At 47.6% G+C, this 16,153-nt stretch overlaps 1 protein-coding gene across 1 annotated transcript in view; it reads right to left on the bottom strand.

The window, feature by feature from the left end:
- The window catches only part of LOC144818400 (cytochrome P450 1A1-like), a 228,540-nt gene extending 216,405 nt beyond the window's left edge, over positions 1-12,135 (bottom strand). Inside the window, exon 1 of the mRNA XM_078675774.1 lies at positions 12,047-12,135. The gene's annotated coding sequence lies outside the window, so the exon portion shown is untranslated. The remainder of the gene's footprint in view (positions 1-12,046) is intronic.
- Positions 12,136-16,153: the final 4,018 nt, after the last annotated feature.

The raw sequence follows: 16,153 nt of genomic DNA, 5'->3' as shown, positions 1-16,153 counted from the left end.
GCCTCGATGTCAATCAGGGCCACCAGGCGATCGTTGCTAGGCCGGACCTTGTTGCCCCTCTTGTAGATCGGCTCGATCATTGGGCCTCCCCTTGATTCGGGTATTCTGTCTTGTGACCGGATTTCCGAAAATAGAAGTTGCAGGAAGTTAGCCCAGTCGGCCGATTTGTGTTTGAACAGGGCCTGTGGGATTCCATTCGGGACCAGAGCCCCCTCTCTTCTCTCTTTTGTGATTTGCTGCTTGATTGCCGATGGGAGTGTTTCGCCTGACTCACGCCCTGATAATTTTGCTGGATCAGGCATGTTCAATGCTCCCGCGTTGTCTTGGGGCCTGCTTCCGGGCAATCTCGTGGCATGTGTCCATTTTGATCAATTGAGCATATGTCCCTGGCTTCGTTGTTAAAGTGCTCAGATAGAAATTTGAGCCATATTTCCTCTGAAATGTGGGATGAGATTCCCTTGTGATGTGGGCAGATTATAACATTCACCTTTTTCCAGAATGGGGCGCTGTTGTTGTGATTAGCATCATGGAGCAGCTGTACCCAGATTTCATCTTCTTGATTTCCCAGTTTAGTTTCTTCAGAAGCTTCTGTCGGTCTAGCAAGAATGTGCTTGCTCTTAAGTCCCCTGGATGTCTCCACAAGCACCTTAGGGTGAAGTTTATTGATTTCTTGAGTGTTTTTTGTTAGTCCCTTTGAGCTTTAGGGATCCTGTTTCTCGGGCCAGTTATCCAGCAAGACTCTGCTTTTGGCATTGTTGTGCCCTAGAGGCTTAAGAGCTTTGCAGTAAAGTGTTCCCAGTGTCCTCTCCGGTCAGTTGTACCTGTTGATTGAAAAAGCTTGGTTGTTGTTTTTGACAGAGACTCAGTATTTGTTGCCGCACATTTGATCCTCCTTAAATTTGAAGTGTAGGTAGGCTCCAAAGCCAGTTCTTGCTGGGTGGCGAAGGATGCAATAGCTGACAGTAGGATTTCCTGTGGATGATCGTCGCTGTCCCTCTTCTCCCCCATTCTGAACCCATGTATAAAGGGAAACAATGATAGGCTTGCGAACGTGTAATCTAAAATTAAGCATGATAAATTAGTGTAATGTGAGCGAGCAGGGGGGAAATCCTCATGGAATCTGCAGTTGAGAGCCCTTAGATTTAGATGTTCTAGGTCTTCCAAGAGATGTTTTTTTTCCGGATCTTGCTTGCGGTTGATGAAGCAGATTGTGGGGGGATGTTGCAGAGTGAATTGAGGATGGCGGTTTCTTCACCACCCCATGTGCCAAGGAGATGTTAATTAAAGTCTCCTGTTACAATGAAATATTGGGTTTCCATTTCAGTTATGAAACTGGATACTTTGGCGGTTAAGTTCTCCAAATCTTTGGCTTTCCATTTTGGGTTGTCAGAAGTGTTAAGGAGAACCACCTTATCTTGCCCGTCTTAGAGAGAGAGAGCAGTCTTCACTGCGGAGGTAGCCGGTGCAAGGGGGCCAAAGAGAGCTAATGATATGACTCTCATTGTGGAGACACAGGTCGTCAGCCCTCCTGAGTTGTGTCCATATTTGTAGCTCATTGTGGACAGTGTCAAGAAACACATATAGCCTAGGATGTGATGCAGTAATGTGAGCCATGTTTCCTGCAGCATGATTATGTCGAAAAGTTTGAGATATTGTAAGAAGTTTTGATCCTTGATTTTGGGCAACAAGCTGTTTATATTCCACGAGCATAAGCGGAGAGGGATGGCGTCTTTTCTATCCCAAAGACCATTTTGTGTTGATCTTCATTGCCTTCCTGCGGAGATGGTTGTTGTCCAGATGATTGAGCCGAAGGCGGGCGGTTTGCTTCGTGTGACCGGTTCTGCGCAGGAGCTGTTTTGTCTGGCCGTCCTCAGGTTGGCCCGCCGCTAAGGTGATTGGCCTAGCGCCCCTCTAATCATTGAAATTGGACCCCCCTGTGGTTTTGTGACTGCTGACCCCAAAGTGAAGGCCAAAAAAGGTGATGGATACGTGGGAGTTAGATGCTGAGCAATATCTATCCCCCACGCTTTAAAGGTGCCCTGTTCAACTAGTACCTTCTGGGCAACTTTTGCTGATTTCCAAGGGCCTTTGTAGTCTCTGACATTGAAAGGTCTGTGCGGCAAATGAATTCAATCAAGAGTATGTCAGTATAGCTCAGATCAGTGAGGGTTGGAATCATTTGCAGCAGCCTTAGAATATTCCCACTGTTCACTTGTCCTAAAGTCCTTTTGATGTAAACATGGAGTAGAGGAGAGTGGCATGAGTGGCCATCTGCAAGTCTCCCTTTGAAGGAGTTTTCTGTTTGAGGTCATTGACTGGATTGGGTGCCAGGAAGGTGGCTACTTTGTAGTACTGCCTTTGGCAAGGGTTCCCAGCCGTTACTCAGCAAACTGTCAGCTATATTCCTTAACTCTATCTCGAGTATTATTGGCCCACAGCCTGCCTCTGTCGAGAGATGCTTAGGGGGGTGCTGTGCATTCTGTTCAGGTAGAACTGCGTGATTCTCAGGCTGATCTACAAGGTGCCTTCCAAACATTAGGATGGTAGGTAAGGGCACGTTTTCCGGATTTTGCACTGCCATCCAGGGCTGCCCAATTTTGCTGTTGCTTATAACCTTTTGTGGCTTAGAACTCTTTGAGGCTGCCCCCAGTGATACTGGTCTGGGCCAATCCATTTCTGTAGATTGTCGTGGTTGCTCTGGGAGTGTGAGGGGGGCAGAGATCCTCCATTTGGCTCTGGTCATTCAGGCCTCGGTTGGCTGTTGCTCTGGGGAGCCTTCTTTTTTTTAGGTTCCCATTTCCATTATCTCTTTTGATTGGCTTGAGCTCCTGTTCCGGGGTTTGTAAAAAACGAAAAAAAAAAAAAAAAAGGACTTCCTTGGTCCAGATAGTTATTCGACAGGAGGTCTCTGGTTTGAAAATTGGCTGAAACAGGTTCAGTGGGCAGCTGTGTGTGTTGACGGGAGAAGATTGGGTAGAAGATTGTGGGCTTTTCAGCGATTTTCTGATTGTGGCCTTTCCTTCTCTGTTGGCGTCGTTATTTGGTGTTTTGCTTTAAGGCGTGCGTTCCTTCTTGGGGCTCGAACCTCTTGTCTTTGTGAATCCCTGACGACCCGGCATATTCCTTGATGTCAGATCCAGGCTGCTGGTTTTGGTGGTTCAGCGGCCCACTGTTCAGGGTTGCCTGATGCCCCTCGGTCGGCCCTGGTGGTGTAGTGCTGCCACTTAGCGGCTTGTTTTCAGGTCCGATTGTTGATGGTTGTCATCTCCCTTTGTAGGTTGTGTAACATTGAGGGCAGGGTGGAAAGTTTATCAACTATGTAGCTACAGCCGCAGTTGAGTTGGGCCTCAGATTGAGAACTCATAGTTAGGCCGTTGAACGACCCCAATTTCCCATCAATGCCTGCGGAGAACAGAGCCAAGGTGTTCAAGAGTGAGAGTTGGATATCCATCTTTTCGGACTGATATTTGAGCGCCTCAACAGCTAGTTGAATCGTGTTTAGGATGGAAGGCCCAGGTGCTGCCGACTTGCTCTTTGGGGACTGTCCCACTTATAGGTTTATCTACGGACTCCTCCCCAGTTGATTGGCTAGGTCTTAGGGAGCGTAGGTGAGGGACCGTGGCTGGAGTAGCACTCTGTTGCGGGTCAAGTGAATAAGCGGCAAGCATTTCCTCCCATTCTTGTGTGTTCAGATATGATAGCGCTGCCTTCCCCCCACTTTGTGGATCAGGTCAGCAGACCCCCCCTGTTTCTTCAGAAGGTCTGGGTGGGATTGACGATGTCCAAAGTTGTGGACGTGGAGGATCTGGGGTTGATACCATTGTGTTTGCCGGCCGCAGCGAGGCTGCCAGCATGGTATCCCTGCATGTCAGTAATTGGCTGAAACAGCTTTCTAGGTCTCGTTCTGCCTGTTTGATCCTCTCTGAGCGTGTCAGGCATGAGGCACTGTTCTCCTTTAGTGTCAGGAAAGGGCAGTCCTCTAAGTCGCATCCTGGGGGGCGTTCTGAGGCAGATTCTAGTTGATTTGGCAATACAGTACTTTTTTGGCTATTATACTCTTGTTTGGGAGCCAGTGGGCAAGCAGCCTTTTGGGGTGAGCACTCGTGAGATATTGGCACCCCCACTGTGGCCTGCAGTGGGGCCTGTTCCACTGCTAATTCTGATTCTGAGTCGAAGCAGTTGGCTGCCCATGACTTATTTTGACATTGGTGTATTTGTGCTTGTACTTGTTGTAAGTTGATCGAGCTCTAGGTTCTTTGGGGATTTTCGGGAAAGGGGCTGATTTTTGTCTGCTGTGCTTGCAGTAGCGGCTCCTGGAGGGAGTTCTATGGGGCAGTGAGGTGGGGCGGGGCTTCAGCAGGGTGGGAGGTAGTAAACTCCGGCATGCGGCCGAACGGAGGTAAGTACATAAATTATTAAATAAATGAAACAAATTACATTGCGCATGCTGTAAAGCCAAATGGTGATGAGGTGTGCGCAATGTAATTTGTTTTATTTAATTATGTACTTACCTCCGTTTGACCGTATGCCAGAGTTTACTACCCCCCACCCTGCCCCTCCCCGCCCCACCCCACTGCCCCGCAGCATTCCTCCAGGAGCCGCTACGGTGTGCTGGGACAGGCCTTTGGAGGCCCCAGCTGACTGTAGCAGGTGGAGCAAGGGGAGCGGTGGTTGTTGCAGATCTCTGGAGAGGGCTTTTGGCCCACTGGAGAGGTAAGCATTCTTGTGACTGAGTTGTTAGCTAGTGGCAAGCTTGGCTGCTCCTTGGCGCGTGGGCAGGTTGTCTCTTGTGTCTGAAAAGTTTGTTTGGTCAACTCAGTTTGTGAGGGGGCAGAGGGAAATGCAGACGTTTGAGGGTGGTATTGCTCAAATAGATTGCTGAGCCTGCGTCAGTGAGGAAACTACATTTTGTGTAGATTTTCGGTTAGGTTAGTACAGTTAAACCACTTTGCAAATCTTTTGATGCAGAGTTTGAGGTGATTAATGTGGCGCTGGCGTTACCTTGAGCAGGGGGGAACGTTTTTTAGTTTTTTCCCTCTTGTTGACTCTGGCAATCCCCAACGTCATCTGTGCCCGCTTGTGGGATACTGGTTGAACTGGGTGGGAAGAAGAAGGTGGCTATGGGCTCCAGGCTTGAGCCCCGGTCTGAGGAGTAGTTTGTCTAATATTTGGTTCTATAGACTGACGTCCAAGTGGCTGTTTGCCTGATGCTGCGCAGTCAAGTACCCACGCCCCCACTGAGCGAAGGGACCTAAAAAGTGGTGCGAAGCACTGAAAAGTTGTAATGACTGGCAGAGTGCCACTGAGGACCGTTAGGTTCTGCTTCCTGTCCACAAATGGCCACAATTGGTCCCCTAGTGTTGGGTTACACCAAGTTGCCTATGGTGCAGGTCTGCAGGTATTTGTCTGGTGTTTGTCTGGTCTGGCCTGGCCTGGTTGGGTGGAGTTCAGTGGGATGTTGGTGAGGTTGGGTTGAGTTAAGTGGGATGTTTGTGAATGGGGGCACCAGCAGGTCCTCAGCGACCCAATGGTGTTCCAGGGGCTCTCGTGGCACCCTTGAGCTGCGGTGGGCTGCTGGGAAACCTTGGTCCAGCCCAGCTGCCAACAGCACAGGGAAATCAGGGGTTCAGAGGGACCAGAAAAAACCAGAAAGGACAGAAAAGCTTGGTGGATTGGCAAATTGTGGATGGCAGGGGGGCAGATGTCTGCTGGCAGATGTCTGATGGCAGCACCTGCCGCTACATTCCTCTACAAGCAGCGGATTGGGTCTCCCCCAGCTGGTAGCCCCCTACCTGTGACACAAAGTGGCACTCTGCAGCTGCTTGATGCACTTACACGAGCACACTACTCACCCTGCACTTGTGACACTTCACTCACCTGTCACTCATTGCTCACTCTGCAATCTCACTCAAACAAGCACATCACTCACCCTGCATTCGTTCCTTGCTCCCACTTTGCACTTTCACCCGCAGCCAAACTCATGTCACATAACTCACCCTGCAGTCACTCTTCTCACCCTACTCTCACTCTGTCACATCGCTTACTCTGCACTCACATAGGCACTCCTATCACTAACACAGCTCACCTTTCACTCACATGGGCACTGCATTCATTTGCAATCACACCACGCAAACTGCGCTTCCTCCTCTCAAACTGACAAACCTCCCAGCCTGCATTCATGCAGGCATTCTGTTCACCTTGCCTGCACACAGGGACAATAATCAGCTGGAACTCGGAGGGACACATCACTCACTCTGCACTAACTCCTCACACCATACACTCACCAGTCACTCTCACAGATCACCCTTCACTCTCGCAGCACACCCTGCACCACACACAGGCACACCACTAACCCTGCATTTACACCGCTCACACCAGCCTGTACTCACTCCTCTCACTCTGCACCTACTCCTCTCACCTGACCTGCATGGCCACTCCTCTTATTGCATTCCTGCAGCTCATCCGAAACATCAGCACAGTTTTCACTCTACACTTGCACCACTCACGTTGCACTAGCTCAAACTATTCAACATCACCCAGCACTTATATGAGCACGCCTTTTACGCTGCACATATAAAAATTGCACAACACTGATGAATATGCACATATTTCTACAATGTTACCCACAGAGTACCTGCTCATTCCGTAGTACTGGATGCCTATTTAATCACATCTTCAACAACAGGGCTGGTGCAAGAGGGGAGAGTGCACTGAGAATGTGGAATTGCAAGAGGAGGGAGACGAGGGCGTAGGCTTTGGGGAATGCAGATGGATTAAGGATCATGTGATCATGTGTTGAATGGAAAGCCATTCCTGGCTTTCCATTAAACACAATGCTTTATCCTGGGACTTGTGGATTTTGATTTCTTTTTTTTTTTTTTACATTGTATTTTAGGTCTAAAAAATCGAAAAATGCTAAGTTTTACTGGATAAAATCCATGGTTGCAGAAGAAGTCAAGCATTTCATAAGATCAGTTGGATGCTGTGATATTACATGCTAGAATGTGGAGTTGTTCATTTCCAATACTGTAACTGCTAGATTTACATGTGAAATCAAATATAAACCCCTTACACCTATTTTAATTTTATTTTTCATTCAGATCATACTTGTAACAAACATTTACAAGGCAATATATTATTTTTGAATAGCGTATAGAGAATATTTTTTTTTAGTTTCACTAAAATGTAAGGCAGAAGCAGCAGGGTAAGCTTTTTCAACACAATAAAAGCAGATTGACTAACGGAATCTTGAGTGGCAGGGTGTCAAGTGTGCAAATGTACGAAAGAGTGCAAGAGATATAGTGAGAATGTGTGTGCAAGAGAATGTGTGTCAGTGTATGTGTGCTATGCATGCAAGTATGCTGGTGGTCTGGCATACTGGAGAGTATTCTTGCCTTATGGACAAGGGCACTAACAGAATATAGATGAGAAGTAATACCTATGGCAAACTGCAGGCCCTGACATGCTCCTATTAAGACACCATCACTGGCTGCGGGGACACGAACTGTCTAACTGAAAAAGCCACTAGCCCAGTTATAGGCAGCGACAGGGAGACAGAACATGCACCACCACACCTAGCGGAAGGCGTTGAGACAATGCACATAATTCTTAGCATACTAGATGGATCCTTAGCAAAATGTTAAAACTGATATTTGAGGTAACTCTTGTCATAAGATTTCCTGTATTCATTTTATAGGGGTTGTCAATGGCAAAATGCCGACCCTTATAAACCAGATAGAATTTTTAGAGGGACCTGTGGGTGTGGCTGATTTATCTGTGGTACATTTCTGTCTCTGTCATACTGAATGTATTCCTTGGCATAAGGGGCTCACCCATGAAAAAAGGATGACCTTGGTACAGTGGAAGTAAATAATGGCTTAAGGCAGTTGGAAAAACGAGATCCACTTCTAGGAAAGGCCAGGCTTCCCTGGCGCACAAGTACTGAAATTTCTCATGAATGCCCATAAGAATCTGTGGGTTTCAGCATATTTTGACTGCTAAAGTTTCAAACAATTCTCAGAGGAGAGGTCTGCTCTCCCTTAAATTATCTACAAGAAATCTGGTTAACTTGATTTGCTTGCTGGAATTCGGAGGAAGTATCACACCCAACCACTTACATAGATCTTTTTCCTCTTATTATGGGTATGAGATTAGCTCTCACCCCATTTCTGTGAATGCTTGTCCAGCACCATTGTTGGGAGCAGGACTGGCTTCAGGGCAGTGCGACTGGTGCAGGCACACCTGACGTTGACTTTGGTGGGGGGCGCTATGTTTAAAAATTATTTTTGGTTTAAAAGCACATAAACTTACTTATGCATCAGTTACTTTTCAGGCAACAATAAACATATCAAGCTAACTCTGGTGATTAATATTCTTACTAGTGAGAGTTCAGAATGTTGTCTAGTTGCAATTTTGGCTCATCATACAGTAGCACAGAGGGTTAGTGTGCCTGCTGCAAAAAAAGTGTACCATGCAGATCACAGAACCGAGTGTGAGTGAACTATGAATAGCACTATAACACAATTAAATGTAAGTTAGAGAGAGACCATGGAGAGATGAGGTGCACTGTAGTAGAGTGGTAGTGAGGGAATTCATGGAGAAGGAGGATATGGGGGAGGAAACTGCAAAAAAAGACTGTCGTAACCACCTGTGCTCGAGCCAGCCCTGGCTGGGAGGCTTAGCCTCCCGCCCCCTCACAGTTCGGGTCTAGTTGCGCCCCTGACTATAACTCACAGAAGATATAACTAGGGTGACCAACCGTCCGTAATTTCTTGGACAGTCCGTAATTTCGGCTGTCCGTGAAGGATTCTTTAACGGACGCCATTTGTCCGTAATTTTAACCACCCACCTCCCTTCTTGACTCCAAAGCTGCTAAGGTCGGGTGTAACAGACTCCGATGCTGCACCAAAGCTCAGATACCCAGCAGCATTGGAGAGGCACAGCGGGGTGGCAACCCTCACACCTCCAGCCCTTGATGAGCTGTTAAGAGGTGCTTGAAGGTGACTGAGAGGGAGGGGCCACAGCTTCAGGAGCAGGGGCATCTATTCAGATGCAAACAGCCCTGAATGCGTCATGTCTCTGCAATTTAGAGGGGCCTCACACATTCCTTTTCTACCCAGGGCCCCAAACATCCTAGAACCGGCCCTGATTACACCGAGGCAGCACGTGGTTCAAACAAACCTAGGTTCTTCAAACATGCAGTCTAAAATGTAATAAAATAAAAAATGGCACAATCACACCCACACTGATTAACAAAGTATGGAGGGCAATCCGTTAAATCAGTTCTCTCGGTGTATCTCCTTTAAGTACTGTACATCACAGTGGTGGATGGCAAAAATAAAATTTTGGAAAGAGAGCCTGTCTTCTCGTTGTCTTGTCCAGGAGGGGGTGAAGAGCCCTACCCCACCCTGGAAGAGACCAAGATTATCCTAGAATACTGCATGCCCACTCCTGTGCCCACCCTGGTGGATCCTGTTCCGCCTCCTGTGATGGCTCCTGTCCCCCCATGTGGTGGCTCCTGCCCCCCCCTCCCCGCCTGTTATGGTTCCTGTCTCTCCCTGTAGTGGATCCTGTCTCTGCCCTGGTTGGCTTCTGTCCCAGTCCTGGAATGGCTCCTGCAGCGAGGGTGAAGTTCTTGATAGGCCTCTTCTCAAAAAGGCTCAGCTCAAAATTAATATGAAAAGGTGAGCGAGTGAGTAAATGAAGGGATGGCTGGATGAATTAGTGAAAGGGTGAATGGATGAATGAAAGATTGAATAGATGGATAATGAGAGAGGATGGATGGATTGATGAGTGAGTGGAAGGATGGAAGAGAGAAAAGGTAAATAGCTGGATGCATGGGTGGAAGGGTAGCTGTATGGGTAAAAGGGTGGATGGATGAGTGAAAGGATGGATGAGTGAAAAGGTGGATGATGAGTGAGTGAGTGGGTGGATGGATGAGTGAAATGATGGATGGATGGATTGATGAATTGATAGGTGCAAGGGTGAACGGATGGACGGATGAGTGAAAGGGTGGATGTAAAGATGGATGAGTGAGTGAAAGGGAGGGTAGATGGACAAAGGGATGAATAGATGAGTGAAGGAGTGAAAGGATAAATGGATGAGAGAAAGGATGGATGAGTGATAGGGTCAATGGATGGATTCATGAGTGGATGAGTAGATGGATGGGTGGGTAGATGGATGGAAGGAAGGATTGCTACGTGAAAGGGTCGATGGAGAGAGAAAGGGAGGATGGATGGATGACTGAAAGGATGGATGGATGGATGACTGAAAGGGTGGAAGGATGAGTGACTGGGTGGATAGATGAGTAAGTGAAAGGATGGCTGGATGGGTGAAAGGGTAAATGGCTGCATGGATGAGTGAATGGATGGGTGAGTAGAAGAGTGGATGGATGAGTGTACAGACGGATAGGGTGAAAGGGTGGGTGGATGGATAATGGATGGATGAGTGAAAGGATGAATGAAGGGATGGATGAGTGAAATGATAGATGGAAGGATACATGATGGATAGGTTTGCAACTGGTTGAATATGTTTGGATATGGCTGGGCTTCTTTATATATTATTTCGCGACCTCTGATGTGTCTGTAAAACTTATCCAATTGTCCTGAAGTTTTGTCCTGAATTTTGACCTCCTGTCCTGAATTTCTGTCCTGAATTTTGACCCTTTGTCCTGAATTTTTACACTCACCGTCCTGAATTTGCGCCAATGCCAGTTGGTCACCCTAGGTATAACCCCTTTACTGCTGACACTACTTATGAGAGCCCAGGTGCTACTTGCAGCCTATAGTTGCTCCCAATAAGATTGATCAAGACTAAAAACGTATGACATGTGTATCGCCCTAAACGAAAAATGCTGCTTTGTCTGTTTCTCTCGTAATCCATTTTAGCAATCCCACATTTTTTTCTAATTCACATAGTAAAACATAATGCAAACATCGCTCCAGTTGACAGAAAATACCAACAATTATCTAAATAAAAAAAGAAATCTTTTATAACGCAGGCTTTCTTTATTTCAAAATCTGGATCTTTACCAATTGAAGGTGTGTCAAAAAGGTCAATTTATAGTCTGTATATGCTAAAGCATGCCTTAAAGGAGTCTGTGTTATTTGAAGACATTGGGGTAAATTCACAAAGCCATCTAGGAGTATGGGAGGAGTACTGCAGGACTACTATTTGTGTACTCCACATACCTTTGTGAAATAGCCCGAATTACGCCATCTCCCTATCAGGAAAAGTGCAAAGAATGTGGTCCCTTTAATTTGTGTTAATTGTATATGAATATTACTGTGTTATTACCATTGTAATATTCCCCTCTTACATACTTGTACGTAAAGGAGTAGTACTGTTTTACATACTCTTACTTTACGAACCGATATTTTGCTCGGTAAGGAACAACCCTTGCACAGCGACAATCATTCATTCAGTGAACATGCCCGAGCAGACCAAGACTGGAGTTAAGTTGCCTGATCTTTAAAACTCACTTTGTCCAAGGCCTGGGGCTTGAAACCGGAGAGCGAACGCCCCTTCGAAAAGGCATGGTTTTAGTGTTCATTCTCACGCGATTGAAACATGGATGAATTGAACAATTCCCGATGTGAGTTACAAGCGGCTAGTGGTCATTGAAATATTTTCTTTTCGCTTTGTTAGGCTGGGTTCTTCTTCCATTGCCATTTTTCCTAGGGTTCTCTAGTTCTGAAACCGATAAAAAAAAGGGCACCTTGCGATGTTTGAAACTATAAAAAAAGGGTGTGGGGCGTCTTATGTAATAGAGACATAAAAGTTTTGAGAATGTATTAGAGTTTGTTTTCCGATCAATAGTCAAATACACTCTAAACCTAAAAATGTTGAAAACAAAATTGTAAATACATTTTGGGAAACTATGAGAAAGAATGTTGCGGGGGAAAAAACGAACACCTTAGCCTGCAACAGCTTTAAAAAAAAAAAAAAATCTACAGTCCTCCACGTTTTAAAACATTTCCTTTAAGTTAATTACTGCATCCGGGTCTCGTTAGTTAAACATTATTTACTTATCTTGTTGTAAAATTACCTTTGTTTTCAGTACCGGGTCGAGGCGTGTTTTGATGTGTTATGCAATGCAGCTTCTCTAGGAACGTGCACCCGTTGCCCTCGCTCACCGAGCTCTCTCGCTGTAGAATTAACGATAACCAGTGCAGACTTCAGGAAAAACCTCTTCGCCCCTCCCTTCCTTTAAAGGGACAGTGCAAACTCTGTTGTTGCAGGGGCTCTTCTAGCTCTACATTGCTTATCTGACTTGGACAGCCAGCAACATTGCTCAGCAGGCACAGTTTTAGCTGCTGAGATTTCTTTGATACCTGCAAGCCATAGGAAGAGGCGTACCTTCAGGGGGTGTGTTTGGGGTGTTACACCCCCATAAAAATTGTATTTTGTAAATCGTTTGTTACAAATGTTTTTGCAGCAGCCGCCCCAGAACGGTGCCTCGAGGGCCGGCGCCATAACTGGAAGCTCCTATCAGCGTGGAGCAGGGGAGAGGCGCACAGCGGAATTGTTGTCCTTACCGGTTGATCATAGCTGGAGAGGCGGAGCTCTGCGTGTCGCCCCGACAAAGTCTTGGTGCAGTAGAAATCTCCGGGATCACAGCCTTTCCAGAGTCGTCCTGCGGGGTGCTTTCCTTCAAGGGCGGTGGCACCTTGTTCAAGTGCCTTGCTTTGGTGCGCCTTTACATATCAACTGCGCGGCGAAGGTGCGCAGCGGGCCTTACGAACCAGGCCTATGGCAAAGGAATCAGCTGCAGCCATTTCAGCAATCATGTTCGTCCTTTCCACGTAGCGGTAAGTGCTCCCAGCGGGTGCAGTGGTTGGTTCGAGCAAACTCCTGTTAGGCAGATGTGACACACTGTGCGGTCCCGGGAAGCAGCCTGCCCCATTGTGGCCGGCTGCACGCCTCTGCCTTCCCGCTCCACCTTTTCAGTTGTTTGCAGGACGGGTAGGCGTTGGGGCGAAAAAAAAGGGTCCCGCAACCGGGAGCCCTGATCAGCTTTGGTAGCGACCGGATATCGCCGAGTTTTTGTGGCTGCGCTGCTCCACGAGTGGCCACTTTCGGGCCCCCCCCCCCGGAAGAAGCTTCTGGGCCTTGTCGTGACCAGACAGCTGGGCACTAGGACCCACGGGTCAAGGACACTGGGGAAAGGACACCGGACACCACATCCGGTCAGGGGGGCAGGAGGCAGAGCACTGGGAGCGGGGACAGGGGAAGGACGCAAATGCACGAGGCTGTAACAGAACAAAGAATAAATGTACCTGACTGAAGATACTGAGTGGCGTGTGATCATTGGGGGGACCCTCTACGATATTACAACTGGCGACGAAGGTTTGAAGAGGCCACGCGTGTCGTTTGATTCGGATCGCCCGCATCGCAATCAAACCAGGAACACTCCCTGGATCGCGTCCGTCGTGCCCAAAGTGAAGAATATTTGGCGCCATGAGGAAGAGCAGCGACGCGGGAGCCCACCCAGACCGCTGCGAGAACAATATAGCCTGTGCCCGGTAAGTGCTGTGTGAAAGAGCGCGAAATCAAAGAAATTGGCACGAGCTCTCGCGAGAGTCTCAGTGGCCATTTTGAAGTCAGGCGGAATCAACGAATCAGCGTGCAGGAAAGACAGGTGGCCATTTTGAAGTCAGGCAAAGCCCGATTGGTCGCGAAATCGCGCGAGAATCTCGGCAGCCATCTTGAGGTCAGGCAAAGGAGCCAATCAGAAGACAGAAAGAGCCGGCGGACATTTTAAAGTCAGGCAAAAGCAAAAAAGGTTGTAAAAAGGCCGAAAAGAGCCCCAAAAGTAAAGAAAAAGGCGACAAAGAAAGCCAAGAACAAAATAAAGAGCAAGGAAGAGCTCCAGACGACGAAAAAAGAGCAAAAAAGAGCCTGAAAGAGCCTAAAAGAAACAAGTGCCATAAAGAGCACCACGAGGTAGAAACAAAGAAAGGAAGTAACAAAGAGAAATACTTAAAATATAGATATGGCAGAGCCAAGACAGAGCACCCAATGGATGGATCGCAAGATTTGAAAGATACATGGAGGCTACTGACGTAGTAGAGGCCAATAAACTGGGCCTGTTTCTAAACTTAGTGGGTGATGAAGTGGATGAACTATTAGTGAACTTACCAGCAAGTGAGACATCAACATACAAAAAGCTCATCAAGTGCCTGACAGACAAATTTGACCCTCAAAGAAACATTGATTTAGAAAGATACACCTTCACCATAGCTTTCCAACATACAGATGAGTCGCTGGATGACTTTGCGACGCGACTAAGGAAGCTAGTAACGCACTGCGAGTTCTACAAGTATGACAACGCGCAAGCGATTCGCCTACGAATCATCGAAGGGTGTCGTGACACCGAGTTCTACACACGAATCTTGAAGGAACCCACAACGCTAGAAAACATCCTGTCGCTAGCAAGAGCAGAAGCAAGGGCAAAACTACAATCAAAGCAAATAGAAAGGCGAATTGAACAGGCGCACCGCATGACAGACAACAGCCGCGCCGGCAACTGGAAGAAAGGACAAAACGAACATACAACAAAGAAACAACAAGAGTCACAGTGTTACAGATGTGGTTTGAAATTTCCACATAGAGGCGCATGCCCAGCGTTTGGTCAAACTTGCATAAAATGCAACCGGAGCAACCACTTTGCCAGTGTGTGCCAAGGAATGCAGTTTATAAATGAAAGAGGAAGACCAGGAATACCGCTGATGGTGACAAGCAGGCAGGTCAGGCACATTGAAACAACAAACAGAAGCTCATCAGTAGAGTCAGGAGACGAGGAAGAAGAAGAAAAAGTGGAGCGACTTTACCTCATGTCCACAGATGAAGGCAAAACTGAGGAAAGCATTCGCCTGGTGGATAAGAAAACAATCAAACAGACGGAATCTGTGACAATAGACGTCGGCCCACACAAGGCACGGTTCGAGCTTGACAGCGGCGCCACATGCGACATCACGTGTCAGGGCTCGAAAATTCCACTCGACCGCTCGCATAGTCGAGCTAAATTTAACAAGGTTGAGCTGTTTTTAGGTCCTACTCGCCCTTTCTGGCGAGTAGGAAAACAAACCAACTTTTGTCCTCGGTCGGGGGCGCTAGAGGGCGCACAGCGGAATGGCTGCCTCCTGAGACAGCTCCGCCGGCCAGAGACGAACAACAGAAACAAATAGCATGAAAAACGGTGCTAAACTTACCGAAAACGACATGGAAATAAATCGGAAGGTGTAGAGAGCACGATGACAGGAGCGGATTGCTAAAACGCGTAATACCCCTCCAGAAAACGACTTTTGAATCCGGCGAGGCGGGTAAACAACTGCGGCTCAAATGGCGGCGCAGTGACAGCCAGAAGAGGTGAGCACTTTCAAGCTATCCACCAGCGTTGAATTGAACTATACAGCGCCGGAAGACCACAGCGGGAGGTGATAAGCGGAGTGTGGAGCCTTGTTTGGCAATGAGACTGATGTGTGGAAGGCGCAATAATTATTAACGGCGCGAAACAGTCTGGGAAGCTCCGTTAGATAATGTACATGCCGTAGGTCTATCGGGCACATGGCGCTGCTAAGTCGGTCAACGTTAGCTGTGTAATAACATGAGATGTACATGATCATATACTAAAAATTGGATGTTGTGTAACTCGGCGCGAGACCAAGCAGAGACAGTGTGTAGCCTGGAAGCACAACATGGCGGCGCCTGCAGGCTGGTGAACTGCGGAGCAAACAGAGTGCCTAAATGATAAATAACGTCGTCCTGTAGAAGAATATCAAAGAAGAGCGACGATACAGGAGGCGATACGGCGCTTATTAAGTGAGTCGCGGCTGAGGAGAAGCGAACGCGGGGCAAACGGTAGCGCTGTAGGCAAGAACGCTCCAAAAAGGCGCGAACAAGACGGTACACCTACACTCAGCCTCTGTTGCAACGGCCACCATTACAGAGGGGATTCCCGCGCAAGGCGCATTCAGGCTTCAAACTATACAAACGTGCGGAGAAACGAGGGGAGTGAGAAGAAACACCTCGGACGGCGCGACTTTGGTACATAGTGCACTGGGGAAACGTGTCGATCGTTTGTGTGCTGCGAAGCAGTAAAAACAGAGTGCGATTAACGAAGGGAAGCGGCAGTGGAATATTGCTGCCCTGG

The sequence above is a fragment of the Lissotriton helveticus genome, chromosome 2_1 (assembly GCF_964261635.1).
Source record: "Lissotriton helveticus chromosome 2_1, aLisHel1.1, whole genome shotgun sequence".
NCBI classification, from domain to species: domain Eukaryota; kingdom Metazoa; phylum Chordata; class Amphibia; order Caudata; family Salamandridae; genus Lissotriton; species Lissotriton helveticus.
Note: the sequence above shows the minus strand (reverse complement) of the source record. Positions and strands in the feature narration are given on the sequence as shown.